General features: G+C 45.1%; 1 protein-coding gene and 1 long non-coding RNA gene across 3 annotated transcripts in view; both read left to right on the forward strand.

Annotated features, from left to right (window-relative positions):
• LOC111957531 (glutamate receptor ionotropic, delta-2) overlaps positions 1 to 17,146 on the forward strand; it is a 705,651-nt gene that overhangs the window by 384,786 nt on the left and 303,719 nt on the right. The gene's annotated exons all lie outside the window — the stretch shown is intronic.
• Positions 75 to 696, forward strand: LOC139023599 (uncharacterized). The gene is made up of 3 exons (XR_011474754.1): positions 75 to 187; positions 286 to 396; positions 493 to 696. It is a non-coding gene; the product is annotated as an uncharacterized lncRNA (long non-coding RNA).

Consider the following 17,146-nt stretch of genomic DNA (forward strand, 5'->3'; position numbering starts at 1 on the left):
AGAGGATCTACAAATTACAGGACAACTGTTAACACATAGTAGGATTACTCATTACTTTTGTGTGACAGGGTTTCCCCAATGTCATTGGTGCAGTGGACTGCACACACATAAGGATAAAAGCCCCCTCAGGTGCCCATGAGGCCGATTTTTGTGAATAGGAAATCCTTTCACAGCATTAATGTTCAGTGTGGAACATAACTTTTTGATATTGTCCATTGACGAACACTCTGCATTGCCAGTGATGTGCATTGATTGGTGTAATATTCCTCATCTTATGATTTTCAGATGGTCTGCATGCTGACTGTGTGATCAGCAATGTTGTGGCAAAATGGCCTGGCTCAGTCCATGACTCCAGAATCTTTCGGGCCTCTGAAATCTATCAGTGCCTATCACAAGGTAAGCCCACACAACCCCTATTTATAACCATCATTGGCTGTGTCAAGAATATCACTGTGTTTATGAGGTAGTAATGATGAGATTTTGTGTTGACAGGTGAATTCTCTGGTGTGTGCTGGGAGACAGGGGGTATGGCTGCCAGCCTTTTCTCCTGACACCTTTCACAGACCCCAGGAAGCACAGCAGGCCTACAACCATGCCCATGCCAGGACCAGGACAGAGTGAAATGACCTTTGGCCTCCTGAAGGCACGCTTTCACTGCCTTCACAAATTAAGGGTCAGCCCTGTTAGGGCATGTGATATTACTGTTGGCTTGTGCTGTCCTCCACAATGTGGCCTGCCTGAGGAAGGAGAGGGCCCCCAGAGTGCCACCAGCCATGGGACTGGGACAATCCGGCAATCTTTCCCTGATGACGGACAGTGGTCGGCTGCTGAGGGACCAATATGTGTTGAATTATTTTAGTTAGTATGTGTGCTTTCAATTTTGGTTAAATATGTCCTGCGCGTGGCAGAGGAATTTGGGTTTTTTGGGTTCGTTTTTTTGACGAATTTGGCCTCTTATGATGTTTGTGCGGTATACTGTGTGTAATACAAGGCTGCAGGGAGGCTTACTGCATCCCATTCATTTGTCTGTTCGTTTGATGTGTATGGATTTGTCCTGCATTTATTTTAGTGTGCAGACATGCAGGGGTGTTATATACAGACCTTTGAATGTGTATGTATCATTTTGTATAATATGCTTGGATTCTGTGCTTTCCATCTTGTAGAGTCACTGTGACTTCAGTTTCGAAAGGAGCTGATGGTTTACCTGCTTTGTTTTGTCCTTATTCAATAAAGACATAATGTTACACATTGTTGTTTTTATATTCATATGGAATGTGTATTGTTTATATGACAGAGTACTAGGCCACACTGAAGAAAAAGGATAAAGTCATAAATTTATGATGCTGGTTCTTTCTGCAGAAAAGCTACATATTGTTTTTACAGTTTTGATACTTATGACAATGTGATACTTAATATTCTGGCACATCAGCACTGTCTTTGTTTATAAACCATACTGAAGTACAATTTCACGAAATGCCCCACATCCTGTCATTTTAACAACTGTCCTCCTTTTTTAAAACAACTGGTTACAATATTATGACTTGTGTTTTTTTCCCCTCTGTGGCCCTAATATTCTATCATTTTATATATAGCCTTATAGTCTATGGGAGAACTGTAAATTATCTAATGATAGCAACATCATCTAAAAATAATTTTTATCCAAAAAATCATTGAATTAATGATCACAAACGTTTTAAATAATAACAGTGGGTCTAGTTATATGTGATAACAATGTATAGTGAGCAGTGAAATAACTATGGTTTCCATTTGTGGTGACTGCTGACTGACAATTAGGGATGAGATTAAATAGATCCTGGAATTTAGCCTGGTCTGGAGCAGGGTAGCTCCACAGAATAAATCTCCATGGTAATTTATACCATAACATATCCTCCTGCCCCCTATCCATCTTTAGTGCAACCGGATTACGGATAATTGAGCCAGGATCACCAAGATATCCTGGCTTAATTCCCTATCCTAGTTTTGTGCAACAGGCCCCTGGGCGTGAGTTGGGATGGGCAGTCTGTGTTGTTTGTTCTATTGTGGAGTGTGTTGTGTTAATTAGCCTTTATATTGGTCTCAATCAGGTGACAGGTGTTATTCATTTCTCTGATTGAGAAATCATATATAGGTTGCTGTTCTCACTGTTTGTTTGTGGGTGATTGCTTCCGTGTCTGTGGTCTGTGCACCACACGGGACTGTTTTCGGTTTTGTTCGTTTATGTAGTCTATTCCTGTTCGTGAGTTCTTTCGTGTCTTTATGTAAGTTCCATGTTCAGTGTTCGTCTACGTCGTTTTGCTTTTTTGTAGTTATTCAAGGTTCTTCGTGTTTCGTCTTTATTTAATAAATTCATTATGTCATTCTACCTCGCTGCGTATTGTCCACCGATCCTTTCTCTCTCTCCTCGTCCGAGGAGGAGGAAGAGCTAGGCACCGTTACAGAATCACCCACCAACCTAGGACCAAGCGACGGGGGAGGCGGCAACAAGGAAACCAGGACTCGTGGGACATGGGAGGAAATATTGAACGGAAAAGACCCTGGGCTCAGACAGGGGCATATCGCCGCTCATTGAAAGAGAGGGATGCAGCTAAAGCCAGGAGCGGTGGTTTGAGGAGGCAGCAAGGAGACGTGGCTGGAAACCCGAAAAGCCTGTGAGTAAACCCCAAAAATGTATTGGGGGGGGATTAAAGGGAGAGTGGCGAAGTTCAGGTAGGAAACCTGCGCCTTACTCCCTGTACTTACCGTGGAGAGCGAGATACGGGCAACACCGTGTTACGCAGTTAGAGCGCACGGTGTCTCCTGTACGTGTGCATAGACCGGTGCGGGTTATTCCACTTCCCCGCACTGGTAGGGCTAGATTGAGCATTGAGCCAAGTGCCATGAAGCCGGCTCTACATATCTGGCCACCAGTTGCGTCTCCTCGGGCCGGCTTACATGGCACCAGCCTTACGCATGGTGTCCCCGGTTCGCCTACATAGCCCGGTGCGGGTTTTTCCACCTCCCCGCACTGGTCGGGCGACGGGAGTATTCAACCAGGTGGTTGGGCAGGCTCCATATGCTCAAGGGACCAGTACGCCTGCACGGGTCCGGTATTTTCCGCGCCACCTCCCGCTTCCACCAGACCACCAGTGCCTACACCATGCACCAGGCTTCCTGTGCGTCTCCAGAGCCCAGTTCTCCTCCACGCACTCTTCCTGTTGGTGTGTGTCTTCGGGGCCCGTGCCTCCAGGTCCGGCACCACGCACTAAGCCACCTGTGCGTCTCCAGAGCCCTGTATGCACTGTTCCTTCTCCCCGCACTCGTCCTGAGGTGCGTGCCCTCAGCCCGGTACCTCCAGTTCCGGTACCACGCACCAGGCCTATAGTGCGCATCGAGAGTCAAGTGTGCCCTGTTGTTGTTCCCCGCACTAGCCTAAAGGTGCGTGTCCTTAGCCCGTACCTCCAGTTCCGGCGCCACGCACCAGGCCTATAGTCGTCTCAGTCGGCCAGAGTCTGCCGTCTTGCCAAGCGGCGCCTGAACTGCCCGTCTGCCAAGCGGCGCCTGAACTTGCGCCGTCTGCAAGCGGCGCCTGAACTGCCTGTCTGGCCAAGCGGCGCCTGAACTGCCCGTCTGCCAAGCGGCGCCTGAACTGCCGTCTGCCAAGCGGCGCCTGAACTGCCCGTCTGCAAGCGGCGCCTGAACTGCCCGTCTGCCAGCGGCGCCTGAACTGCCCGTCTGCCAAGCGGCGCCTGAACTGCCCGTCTGCCCAACGGCGCGCCTGAACTGCCCGTCTGCCCAACGCTGTCTGAAACTGTCCGTCTGCCAAGCGCCGCATGAACTGCCCATCTGTATTGAGCCTTCAAAGCGCCCGTCTGCCATGAGCCTACAGAGCCGTCCGCCAGACAGGAGCCGCTAGAAGCCGTCCGCCAGACAGGAACGCTAGAGCCTCCGCCAGGACCGGATCAGCCAGAGCCTTCCGCCAGACCGAAGTAGCCAGAGCCTTCCGCCAGACCGGATCAGCAGATCCTTCGCCAGATCGCGATCAGCCAGAGCCTTCCGCCAGACCGGATCAGCCAGAGCCTTCCGCCAGACCGGATCAGCCAGAGCCTTCCGCCAGACCGGATCAGCCAGAGCCTTCGCCAGACCGATCAGCCAGAGCCTTCCGCCAGACCGGATCAGCCAGAGCCGTCGCCAGACCGGATCAGCCAGAGCCGGCAGCCAGACCGGATCAGCCAGAGCCGTCAGCGAGCCATGACCAGCCAGAGCCGTCAGCGAGCCATGACCAGCCAGAGCCGTCAGCGAGCCATGACCAGCAGAGCGTCAGCGAGCATGACCAGCCAGAGCGTCAGCGAGCCATGACCAGCCAGAGCCGTCAGCGAGCCATGACCAGCCAGAGCCGTCAGCGAGCCGTGACCAGCCAGAGCCGTCAGCGAGCCATGACCAGCCAGAGCCTCATCCAGCCAGAGCCGTCATCCAGCCATGAACAGCCAGAGCCGTCATCCAGCCAGGATCCGCCAGAGCAGCCAACCATGGATCCGCCAGAGCCAGCCAGCCAGGATCCGCCAGCCAGCCAGATCCGCCGTCCCTCAGTCCGGAGCTGCCGTCCCTCAGTCCGGAGCTGCCCCTTATCTGGCTGCTGCCCTTATCCTGGTGCTGGCCCCTTATCCTGGTGCTGCCCTTAGTCCGGTGCTGCCCCTTAGTCCGGTGCTGCCCCTTAGTCCGTGCGCCCCTTAGTCCGGTGCTGCCCCTTGTCGGTGCTGCCCCTTAGTCCGTGCTTGCCCCTTAGTCCTGTGCTGCCCTTAGTCCGTGCTGCCCCTTAGTCCGGTGCTGCCCCTTAGTCCGTGCTGCCCCTTAATCCAGTGGGGTTAATTTGGGGTGGCCATTTGGAGGAGGCTACGAAAGCGGGTAGTGACTATGGTGGGGTGGGAACCACGCCAGAGCCTGAGCCGCCACCGTGGATTGATGCCCACCCAGACCTCCCCTAGACTTTTTGGTGGTGCGTCCGGAGTTCTCACCTTGAGGGGGTTATGTCACGTTCCTGACCTGTTTTCTATTGTTTTGTATGTGTTTAGTTGGCAGGCGTGAGTTGGGATGGGCAGTCTGTGTTGTTTGTTCTATGTGGGAGTGTGTTGGTTAATTAGCCTTATATGGTTCTCAATCAGGGACAGGTGTTATTCATTTCCTCTGATTGAGAATCATATATAGGTTGGCTGTTCTCACTGTTTGTTTGGGGTGATTGTCTTCCGTGTCTGTGTCTGTGCACCACACGGGGACTGTTTTCGTTTTGTTCGTTTTATGTAGTCTATTCCTGTTCGTGAGTTCTTTCGTGTCTTTATGTAAGTTCCATGTTCAGGTTTCGTCTACGTCGTTTTCTTATTTTGTAAGTTATTCAAGTGTTCTTCGTGTTTCGTCTTTATTTAATAATTCATTATGTCATCATACCTCGCTGCGTATTGGTCCACCGATCCTTCTCTCCTCTCCTCGTCCGAGGAGGAGGAAGAGCTAGAGCACCGTTACAGCACAGTGCTTCGAAGTTTGCTTAACTTCTTGCAACTATAGGGGGTGCTGTTCCGCATTAGCATATTTTGGTCTCCAAATTAAACGGCCTATTGCTCAATTCTTGATCGTACAATATGCATATCCTTACTAATATTGGATAGAAAACACTGTCTAGTTTCTAAAACCGTTTGAATTATGTCTGTGGGTGACCCAGAACTCCTCTACAGCAAAATCCTGACATGACTTGCGAAGTCTGAGAATTACAGTGAGGGAAAAAATATTTGATCCCCTGCTGATTTTGTACGGTTTGCCACTGACAAAGAGAAATGATCAGTCTATAATTTTAATGGTAGGTTATTTTGAACAGTGAGAGACAGAATACAACAAAAAAATCCAGAAAAACGCATGTCAAAAACGTTATAAATTGATTTGCATTTTAATGAGGGAAATAAGTATTTGACCCCCTCTCAATCAGAAAGATTTCTGGCTCCCAGGTGTCTTTCATACAGGTAACGAGCTGAGATTAGGAGCACACTCTTAAAGGGAATGCTCCTAATCTCAGTTCTACCTGTATAAAAGACACCTGCCACAGAAGCAATCAATCAATCAGATTCCAAACTCTCCACCATGGCCAAGACCAAAGAGCCTCCAAGGAATCAGGGACAAGATTGTAGATCTACACAAGGCTGGAATGGGCTACAAGACCATTGCCAAGCAGCTTGGTGAGAAGGTGACAACAGTTGGTGCGATTATTCGCAAATGGAAGAAACACAAAAGAACTGTCAAACTCCCTTGCCTAGGGCTCCATGCAAGATCTCACCTCGTGGAGGTTGCAATGATCATGAGAATGGTGAGGAATCAGCCAGAACTACACAGGAGGATCTTGTCAATGATCTCAAGGCAGCTGCGGGACCATAGTCACCAAGAAACAATTGGTAACACACTACGCCGTGAAGGACTGAAATCCTGCAGCGCCCGCAAGGTCCCCCTGCTCAAGAAAGAACATATACATGCCCGTCTGAAGTTTGCCAATGAACATCTGAATGATTCAGAGGACAACTGGGTGAACGTGTTGTGGTCAGATGAGACCAAATGGAGTTCTTTGGCATCAACTCAACTTGCCGTGTTTGGAGGAGGAGGAATGCTGCCTATGACCCCAAGAAACCATCCCCACCGTCAAACATGGCGGTGGAAAACATTATGCTTTGGGTGTTTTTCTGCTAAGGGACAGGACAACTTCACCGCATCAAAGGGACGATGGACGGGCCATGTACCGTCAAATCTTGGGTGAAACCTCCTTTCCTCAGCCAGGGTATTGAAAATGGGTCGTGGATGGGTATTCCAGCATGACAATGACCCAAAACACACGGCCAAGGCAACAAAGGAGTGGCTCAAGACAAAGCACATTAAGGTCCTGGAGTGGCCTAGCCAGTCTCCAGACCTTAATCCCATAGAATCTGTGGAGGAGCGAAGGTTCGAGTTGCCAAACGTCAGCCTCGAAACCTTAATGACTTGAAGAAGATCTGCAAGAGGAGTGGGACAAAATCCCTCCTGAGATGTGTGCAAACCTGGTGGCCAACTACAAGAACATCTGACCTCTGTGATTGCCAACAAGGGTTTTGCCACCAAGTACTAAGTCATGTTTTGCAGAGGGGTCAAATACTTATTTCCCTCATTAAAATGCAAATCAATTTATAAAATTTTTGACATGCGGTTTTCTGGATTTTTTTGTTGATATTCTGTCTCTCACTGTTCAAATAAACCTACCATTAAAATTACAGACTGATAATTTCTTTGTCAGTGGGAAACGTACAAAATCAGCCGGGGATCAAATACTTTTTTCCCTCACTGTATCCTCTGATCTGGGTTCAGTTTTAAAGCCTGTGTATATCCTATGGCTGGAATTGAACTGCACCCGCCTTCCCCTGGATGTCAGTAACCAATGAGAAGTGGATGGTCTGTCTGCGTAGCTGTCCGAGGTTATAAAGCCGGATGGAACGAGAGTACCTTTCTTTGTCTCGTTCGTCATGGCGCCTGGCAAGAGTCAGGATGAAATTTTGGAACGCTCAGTTATCGACCAGAGATGGATCCGTCTGTAATTTAATTAAATATAGGTGTTAGAAAAACATCAACGATGTTATTTGAAACCGATTTTATATCAGTTTATGCGAGTATAGTGCTATTTTCTGAATTTCCTTTGTATCTAGTTTGAGGATTTGGACATGTGTGTGCGACATAGCTAATGGTAGCAGCTATTCCAAAGGTGAAGAGGACGTTTTACAACAAAGCAACTATTCTTTGAAGAAAAGACACATTGCCCAAGATTACTGATGGAAGCTCGTCCAAAAGTAGGAACTATTTATGATGTTATATGTATTTATGGAAAAATGTCATAGTGTTTTGCGCGCCACTTTTGCAGGCACTGGTCTGGCTGCAACGCACACTATTTGTCTAGTAACGTTAATTTTAAAAATCTAACATAGCGATTGCATTAAGAACTAATTTATCTTTCGATTGTTGTCCAACTTATATTTTTTAGTCAAGTTTATGAATAGTATTTTTATAAGAATAGGCGCTAATCCAAAATGGCGCCGGCCAGAATACATGCAATGTTTGTAGTGATTACATAGTATAACCACGATTTGTGCTGCTAAATATGCACATTTTCGAACAAAAGCTATATGCATTGTGTAATATGATGTTACAGGTCTGTCATCTGATGAAGTATATCAAGGTTAGTCAAATTATAATCTTTTGTTGGGTTGTTACGATCGCTAACATTTACAGCTGGTAAATGCGGTTGTGATTCTGGCTATTGTGGTACGCTCATATAATGCTATATTGTGTTTTCGCTGTAAAACACTTAGAAAATCTGAAATATTCTCTGGATTCACAAGATCTGTGTCTTTCGATTGCTGTAGGCTGTCTATTTTTCTGAAGTGTTTTAGGATGATTCTTTTGGTAATTGACGTCGGTCTCAGTAATTATTCCGTCTGCTTCCAACGCTATTTCAGATTGCAGCTGCAATGTAGAACTGTGATTTCTACCTGAAATATGCACTTTTTTCTAACAAAAACTATCCTATACCATGAATATGTTATCAGACTGTCATCTGAAGAGGTTTTTTCTTGGTTAGTGGCTATCAATATCTTTAGTTTAGCCGACTTGGTGATAGCACCTGAAGTAGTAAGAAACTGATGGAGTTAGAAAAGTGGTGTATTTGTTTAGCTAATAGATTTACATATTTTGTCTTCCCTGTAAAACATTTTAAAAATCTGAAATGGTGGCTTTATTCACAAGATCTGTATCTTTCATCTGGTGTCTTGGACTTGTGATTTAATGATATTTAGATGCTACTATCTACTTGTGAAGCTATGCTAGCTATGCTAATCAGTGTGTGGGGGGGTGGGGGGTGATCCCGGACCCGGGGTAGAGGCTCGTTAGAGGTTAAATTATCTCGATGCACGCCTCGGAGCTCCGGTATCAAACATAACTGCTACTAGCTAGGTATTTTTGTWGCGTACCTCTCTGTAGTAATAACAAGAAAAAGCTGGGATATATGTTTCCATGCTTTTCCATGCAACTTGGATGTGCGAAAAAGATGGGTTCATTCTGTGAAAATAAATCAATGCCCTATGTTTAAGATATTCCGCGATAGCACTTTTGTATGTAGTCTACATTTCAACCAAACGGACTACACTGCTGCAACTGGTCGCAAATGGCTGAAGATCAGAGTTGTCCCATCCCAGTTCATTGGAATAACTTGGGAGAAGATATGCCACAATGGGAATCAGTGTATGAAATGGCAAGTGCTTGTCTCGGAGATGATATTCGTCCCATCCCTTCTTCGGATGAAGAGCTGGACGAGAATTTCTCTTTGAGGTTGCAGCAGCAGCCGACCAGAACTACACAAATCCTCCTCCAGGTACATACACATATTCAGCATTATAATATTAATGTATTTCTATGTCAATACACACCAGCTATGTCAAAGATGAACAATTATGAAAATAGGAGCTAGGCTAGCATTACACTACCTCTACCAAAGGTAGACCAGTGTTCAGAGAGTTAGCCTAACTCAAGTAAACTCAGCTAATCCACATTTACATTTTGGGGGAATAGTGGAACTCAACAAGATTGACCACATCTGTCTGATCAACTTTTGGCAGGCCAAGAAGGGAAGTTGTAAAAAATAGCGTCTGCGGCTCCATTTTGTCAGATGTTGTGCTACACAACTAACAGTTGACCGGATGTGACAGTTTTGGTCATGATAAAGGCCTTTAGACTTTGCTTGGTTGCCTTTTTGTGCAGATCATTCTGTTTTGTGTCTAGCTAACAACATTAAACGTTGAACATAGCGGTACTATCTAGCCACCTAGCTGGCTAACATTAGCTAGATAGCTAATTAGGTTAGGTAACATGTGAACATTGATAGCTAGCTTGCAAACTATTTCATGAGATATAACTATACAGCCCCCCCCAACACACAGACACATACACACACCATAAGATATGAAGCCAGCTACATAGCTAGGCAGTTAAATCATTTTCTAGAAGTGTCCACTAATATCGGTAATACAATGGCGCCATTCGCTAACTTAACTAGCTAACATTGTCTAGCTATCTACAAAGTTAACGTAGATAAAAAGGGAATCAAATTACTTATTTGGTTACAATGAAAGGACTGAAGGCGCTTTCAAACTACACTGAACAAAAATATAAATGCAACATGTAACAATTTCAAGGATTTTACTGAGTTCATATGTTACCCGTTTCAGGAAAGCATATGACGCAAGTCARGAAGTCACAGGAGAGCCATTTGAAAAAAACATTTTTTTATCAAAATGTGTTTTTGGGCAGAAATGCCTACTCGAACATGTGAACTTTCATGTGCCTTAAAAACAAATTATACCATCTGTAAATATGAATAAAGTTGTTAAAATTCCAAGCCTAGTTGGTGTATCCCAAAAAAAAGTCAGCAACCTTTCCGCTAGTCATGATTGGCTGAGATAGTGAGTGGGCTGGATATGCCGAGAGATGAGTTTCAGATTGGTCTGCGGTGTAGCATCTTGTGTCTATTATATGAGCTGCTCGTTATGCATAGATCATCCTTTCTAATGTAGTTTTTTGAAAGATATAATGTTAGCTATGGAGAACTGAAAATATGTTGCTACTGCTCTCAATAACATTGCTTCCCTGAATTTATCAGGCGTTATCGACAAAGATCAGTGGGAAAGAGTTGTGATGGACTACTTTCTGGAGGACGATGTGCTCTCTGACTCTGAAAATGAATCAGACGAGGAAATCCCTGATTTAGGTAAAAACATTTTCATTGAAGAAGAGATTGTAGAGTCTTCTGATGAAGGTGATGGGGAAGAAACGGCGATCAACAGTGTTTTTGTCACGGAAGAAGTTGACCAAGTTTTGAAATCAGTGGAATGTCTGTGCAAACTAAATTTAAACGACACAGGACGTCTTATTTAATGATTTTTTTTAAACAAAATTAGAAATGTATAGTATCAAACTGTAGATAGACTCTTACCCTTATACATGGATGAAAGCTTCATGGCTGACTCTCCTCCACCAGTCATACAAGGAGAAGGGTCTAATGTCTTCCATCAATAAGAAAACTGGCCCAAGCAAGCACAGGTTACACCTGAAACARGAGGACTTGCAGCGAGTGGTGAACTTCATCAACAATTACACAGAGGATAATGCAATAGTATTAACAGGACGCCACCCAGGACACGAACACTTTGGTGGAAAGCTGCTGCCATCGCATGTGACAAAAGCAGCAGTGTGGTGTCTCCACAAAGAATCAATGACAACACTTGGTATGTAAAGCGTAAACACATTTTTATTATTTCATTGACCTCACATTATTTCTGTGTTTTCCAGAAGTATGTGTAGTTGGTCTGTCTTCCTCCAGGAATCTGTGGAGAAAATTGCTGCCCCACATCTCAAGCACTAAGTCCAGGACAGACCTGTGCTGGTAGTGCCAGAGGAACAATCTGCCAGAAGCTGTTAAGTCAGCCAAGCTGAAGAAGCAAGAGTGTGATCTTCTGGTCTGTCTACCAGAAGATGGTTGCTGACTGCAAGACCACTTGTCAAGACCTGCAGTTGTCTCTGGGGGCCCCTATTAAACCAGCAAGCAAAGACATCAGGATGCATTACAGCTTTGATTTTTCTCAACAAGTAAGCAACATTTTCTCCTTTATACTGATTCAGTAGTACATTAAAGTATTTTTACTTAGGTACTTTACACCACTGGCCACATCTTGCTAAGTGGATCGGTCTCTACAGAAGGTGTACAGCCAAATGGTTACTTGCATAGTAGCAATATCAGAAATAGATCGTGTCAATATAAATAAAATAAAAAAAGTATGTGCAAGAACAATATCAATAATGATATCAGTGATAGACGAGGTAGTTATATGCATACATTCAGAGGTAAAGAGGCTGAGCAGCAGGGTATAAAAAATAGTAGCAGCAACGTATGACATGTGTTTTAGGAGAGAGTCATTTGAATAGAGGCACTGCAGATAGTGCTGATGACTGGTCCATCTGAACCACACATGAACAAGGGAATCTATATTCGGAGAGCCTGTTTCTGTCCTGCCCTTGACTTTGGTGCAGGGCATGTGATGTCTATAGCCTCTCCGTCGCAAAACTCCCTGATCTTCTCAAAAATATACGTTTGTCTAGCTGTGCCCAGTCAAGGTGGTGCTTGTACAGGCATACCATCTATGGGAGGAAGGAGGTCAGCGTTGCGCAGCAGCTGAAACCTGGGCCCGACTGAATCCGAACGCTCCTTGGCAACAACAACACCAGGCTCCAGAGCATTGAAGCTGTAAAACAGGAAATAACAAAACAAATGTAGAAGACATTACAACCTTGCACAACATCAATTCACCTCGCAAGTTTAGATAAGAAGAATAACCTCATGCAATTCAATGAAAATTATATTCACCTGAACTGCTGGTAATGCTTGATTTGTGGCTGCAGCCTGAAGTACAGAGTCAGGTGTTGTTGCCAGCCATAGCTTTCCACCAGCACCGTACCATCCTCCAGTCCAACCAGCTGTGGGATGTTGACCCCGGTCACAGTGCTGTCCTTCACATGATGACTGCACTGCTGCCTTTGCTGGTTGACATGCCTTCATCAATCAAGTAGTTGACTTATTCTGGTATTCCTTCACAGCAGACACCAAACAAGCCACACTTGTGAGGAGTTAAAAAGTAGATTGGACCTGGCTGCATAGGGTCAGAAGGATAGTGAACCTGCAAACAACAAAAGAACATTAAGATACATTACAATTAATTGTGTCACCCCTGCCAGTCTGTCTTTACACAGCTCAGTAAACAGTATTTGCCTGCCTCCCATATATATATATATATATATATTTCTTTTTTTGTGTGTATATCTATCTATCCATCTATGTCTTTAGCCTCTTTGGGCTAGGGGGCAGTATTTTGACGACCGGATGAAAAGCGTGCCCAAATTAAACTGCCTGTTACTCAGGCCCAGAAGCTAGGATATGCATATAATTGGTAGATTTCGATAGAAAAAACTAACATTTATAAAACTGTTAAAATAATGTCTGCAAGTATAACATAACTGATATGGCAGGCGAAACCCCAAGGACAAACCATCCCAAAAAATAATAGTTTCAGCCTACCACTGTTTCCAATGGCTGTCATGTTTATTATGAGGTGAAATCCTCCCAGAMTGCAGTTCCTAGGGCTTCCACTAGATGTCAACAGTCTTTAGAAAGAGTTTCAGGCTTGTTTTTTGAAAAATGAGCTAGAAATTGTAGTTTTTCTAAGTGGCTCCCATTTTGGCTGTAGTGTTTTCATGCGTATAGAAGAGAGCGTGTTCTTTGTTGTTTATCTGCGGTATAGACAATAACGATTCTCCGGCTTAACCTGTCTGGCTCCGGGGTTCCGCTAGCGGATTCCACTGAAAAGGCAGAGCGCGAAATTCAAAAAATWTTTTTTTGAAATATTTAACTTTCACACATTAACAAGTCCAATACAGCAAATGAAAGATACACATCTTGTGAATCCAGCCAACATGTCCGATTTTTAAAATGTTTTACAGCGAAAACACCACGTATATTTATGTTAGCTCACCACCAAATACAAAAAAGGACAGACATTTTTCACAGCACAGGTAGCATGCACAAAACCTTTTAAAATAGTCATTCGGTTAAGTAGTAGATTTTAGCACTGTTAAACGTGGAACAGTCGACCAAAAGGACGACACGTGCTTAACAACGTCACTAATCCTGTGCAATTTCCAATGCTGCCAATAACATTCCGTTGTCCTCCCGCGGGCAAAACGGCCATCTCACTATTCTAGGATACAATGCAATTTTGTCCCCTGATTGGCAAATGCATTGGCACTGGCCCTATTAGTCGGAATAGACAAGTATTGACTAGCAATCTCTGAATCGTCCTGATATGGAGACGACTTGCATTTGAGCTGACCTCAGTATGAGAAACAACAGCACCTTATGCAAATAGAGAGTCACTCAATCTATCTCTTGGGTACAATGGCCCTAACACCTTTGTTTGAGTTACCCTAAGTCTTTCAGGGATAAAACTTGACATTTTGTCGACCGACGTCATATTAGATACAAATCGACATCTCTTATCATGTGCACTCTAGTGGAACAATTAGGTTCACTTTAGTCCCCTATCGAGTGGGAACCACACTGCATATTGTTCCCTTTTTGAGAACACATGCTCCATTTGTCCCCTGTATTGCGAAATCAAATGCAATCTTTGCGTCCCGCCTATTGGATACACACCTGAGCATTAATGGCCCCTGTTTTGAGGAACAATAGGCTGTTATGACTTGATCCCCCTATATTGAACGAAGCCTGCAAATTCTTATCCAGTCCGGTATATAGTGAAAACAACTAATGCATCTTACATCATCTGTCCCATCCTATCTGGGAACAGGTCGCTGCTATATTTGTTCCACCTAATTGGGAACAGACGAGTACAATTCATTCGTCATAGCCCTTTGAGGTAAAACGTGTACTTGGCCACACCGTTACATGTTGCGGTACGACTGAGAAACACTGAATGTTTGCTCTCGCCTGGTCTCAAACCCATGGACATGACCAAAAGAGGTGCAGCATTGTGTGTGCGTCGCAGGACGATCCTAGCAACTGCACTCCGGTATTGTCAATCTTGCTACGACATCAGACAAGTTTGCCACAATTCCCGAGAAATTTCCCAGAATTACCGCGACTCCGAAAATAAGATGAGCACTGAAGTCTCAGCTCTATAGTCTTGCAGTTCCTGCTGAGAGGACCCTAACCTAGATGCTAGACCTAGGCAAGATCTACTCTGCAGACCATCACCCACCTGCCATCTAGGATCATTGTGATTCGATTCTGCTATCTACGGGATGACCGAACGTGGATAGGAACATTCAGTTATTACACCATTTGCATGACCTATGTCTCATTGATATTAACATGCTAAAGTTGCGCTTCGTGTCTTAGGGGCTGCCATGATTCTGTCACTCAACTGACATGTGAACAAGGTTCGTTCCTCCATTGCAACCTTTGCCTGGTACACAAACAATTTAATCCTAGCCCACCACTTTGGATGACATCGCAGCACCCTACTCTTTCTTTCCGCTAACCTAACTACCTAGTATAGCTACGATAACCGTGTGTATCCTGGATGCACTGCTCCACGTGTGCGGTGACAGAAAGTAGGTCGACCTCGGGACGCCTTCAGCAATGACATGAGACAAAGACTTGGCATGGCGGCCACACGTCGCCCTGCAATTGCACCTGTTAGCGTAAAAGCACTAGCGGTGCAGACCTTTGACTCTGGTGTATTACACTACTGAACATGCGGTTACATTCAGCTCGCGTACTCCTCACTATCACAGTTTGAAACAGACGTAGCAGATGTGCTAGTTAGGAGTGCTATACTCAAGGATATGCTATCCTACAACTGCTGCTAAACATGGAGTGTGGGTGGGTACCTTCCACGTGCCACTGCTATCCACTGGTACTGGAGCGAGGATTGTTTTGTACTTTTAGATATGGATCCGCAGATGCAGTATCCAGCTACTTCCATGGGGTGGTCTGCACGACCATAATTATGTTACAGAAAGAGGGTGAGTTCATTCCCATTTAGTATATGTCAGCAGAAGAGACATGCAAGCTTGGTTCGCTTTTTTTATAAGTCTTTTATTTTAGGCTGTATGGCATAGTTCAGTTAATGAACAAATCCGTGATTTTCTAGTGGACGGACTAAAGCGGATAGAGCTGGGTTCACTCCTGCTCCTTCTCAGGGACAAACGTTAGCAGAATGTTTTACCATGCACACATAGTGCAGGCACTCGGTGCATCATCAATTTGCCAACCTTTCCGTTACTAGTTCACACACCACGCTAACCCACCGTATGTTCTACCTGACCCATGAGTCATAGTCACAACGGCGGCTAACTCCTAGGGAGTTCCGACCTGCTGGTGGCTAGTAACCTAAAACAAGCTGTGCCTAATAATACCTAATCTCAAGGGAGCTCAACTGCTGCGGTGGTGTGTGAGGAGAATCTACTAAGTGCTATGACATATATGCAACCACTTAATATGCGAACCTATATTTAAAATCACTTGTCATAAGATTTCTAAAGTTCTCTGTAGTTTGCAAATGTAACTAAGTTATCATTGACCTTAATTGTATATACTCACGTTACCTAGTATCTCTGAAACGTTATAGACTATTCGTGACTGGTCACCCCCATTAAAGCATCGTGACAGCTGCTCTCTGCGCAATGAACTGCGAAGTTGTGTTTGTGAATGAGAGTGTTTTTTTCACTTGCTTTTACTCTACAACAAAACGCTTCTTCCGTATAAACGAAAAATCAAAGCCGAGGAGCAATAAGTACACCAGGATCGCTCGACCGCCATGGGAGTTCACCGCTTAAACAACTTAGACATGGATTTTTCGTTAATGTGTCAAGGTCATCATAACGATCCCAATCTACAACGCACCTTAATTGCAAGAGGGGAAGCATAGAGACCGACGCAGGAATAAGGAGGAGGGAAGAACAGACGCCCGTTCGATGGGATAGCGCAGATTCATCATCGCTCCATCTCAGACCCGAAGACTAATCAACTCAATACGCTCTCCTTCGCAGCTCACATTCCCTCTTACTGACATCTGGCGGAACGGGTGGTTATTTGCACGGGTGCACTACCCGTACCTAGGACCATCGAGACAGCAGGTTGAACTACACCATGCCCATTGTGTATTTACTCGAACGCTTTCATAAAGGACCAGGTTCTCCACATCACTTTGAACGCCTAGAACATCCGCTGGCTACATTCACCACGCGCTCCACCCTCCTGGGTGACTTATCAAGCAAGTGTATGCGTGCCTATTCAAAGTAAGGTCTGATCGCTGCACTATACACTCACATCAGCTGCTACACCGCTTTCTCAGACATGGCCACCCATCTTCGCCTAGAGGTCATCCCTCTCTCACGGCGGCCACCTTTTTCCAGAAAGACCAGGACAATGGTGTATCCACGCTCAGTGCCAAAAGGTATTGTATTCACCCCACCGAGCCTATCGAAGACACAGAATAGCATTAAACAGATCTCATTTCTTCTCTCAATAGTCGCCTCTGACATACCT

Source organism: Salvelinus sp. IW2-2015, linkage group LG33, assembly GCF_002910315.2.
Source record: "Salvelinus sp. IW2-2015 linkage group LG33, ASM291031v2, whole genome shotgun sequence".
Classification (NCBI taxonomy): Eukaryota; Metazoa; Chordata; class Actinopteri; order Salmoniformes; family Salmonidae; genus Salvelinus; species Salvelinus sp. IW2-2015.